The sequence below is a fragment of the Hipposideros armiger genome, unplaced genomic scaffold, assembly GCF_001890085.2.
Source record: "Hipposideros armiger isolate ML-2016 unplaced genomic scaffold, ASM189008v1 scaffold_651, whole genome shotgun sequence".
In the NCBI taxonomy this organism is placed as follows: Eukaryota; Metazoa; Chordata; class Mammalia; order Chiroptera; family Hipposideridae; genus Hipposideros; species Hipposideros armiger.
The window spans coordinates 610,614-611,613 of record NW_017732001.1 but is presented as its reverse complement, the minus strand read 5'-3'; the positions used below and the strand labels follow the sequence as shown (position 1 = coordinate 611,613).

At 36.3% G+C, this 1,000-nt stretch overlaps 1 non-coding gene across 1 annotated transcript; it reads right to left on the bottom strand.

The window, feature by feature from the left end:
* Positions 1-666: 666 nt before the first annotated feature.
* TRNAF-GAA (transfer RNA phenylalanine (anticodon GAA)) lies at positions 667-739 on the bottom strand. Its single transcript has one exon. It is a non-coding gene; the product is annotated as a tRNA-Phe (tRNA).
* Between the last annotated feature and the right edge of the window lie 261 nt (positions 740-1,000).

Sequence of the window (1,000 nt, the reverse complement as noted above, 5' to 3'; positions counted from 1 at the left end):
AATCTCTCAGCGTCCTGCTTCACCCACCCAGACGTGACTCACACCTTTGACCAGAATCTCCATGCTGTACACACCACCTGCCCGTTAGGCACTTAGCAGCTCCCCAAGTTATCAGAGTAACTGCCAAAGTATCACGGGGCTTGTGTTCAAGTAACCCTTACTTTACTTAATAATGGCCCCAAAAGCTCAAGGGTAGTGATGCTGGCAATTTGGATATGCCAAAGAGAAACCATAAAGTGCTTCCTTGATGGAAAGGTGAGTAGGGACAATAAGATATTTTGACAGAGAAAGAGATACCATATTCATGTAATTTTCATTACAGTATAGTTATAATTGTTCTATTTTATTATTAGGTATTGTTGATCTCTTACTATGCCTAATGTATAAATTAAACTTTATCATAGGTAAAAACATATACATATATATATACACACACACACATACATGTACATATATATATACACACACATACATGTACATATACATACATATATATATATATATATATATATATATATATATATATATATGGTTTGGTACTCTCTGAGGTTTCAAATATCCACTTGGAACGTTCCCCTGGAAGATAAGGGGGACTGCCCTATATCCCTTAACTATTGTGGTTAGGACTGCCAGGAAATGACATTTAGAATAAATATACAAAACCACTGCTGAAACCCGGGATTGAACCAGGGACCTTTAGATCTTCAGTCTAACGCTCTCCCAACTGAGCTATTTCAGCTTGTTTGGACAGCTTCCCTGCATAACTGTAATGGAATAATATTTGCTTTACAATGACAAAAAGGTCCATATTCAGGTTCAGCTGGAGCTGGGCATTTCGTACATATTACAGAGCTAAAAGTAAGTCATGATATTACTTTCCTCGGTTATGTTTTTAACTGCCCTGCAACCTGTTTTTCCCATTTAAAAATACATCATGGAAATTTTTCATGTAAAAAAAAAAGATGACTCTAGTTGGCATTTCCATCCTAATAGATGCTTA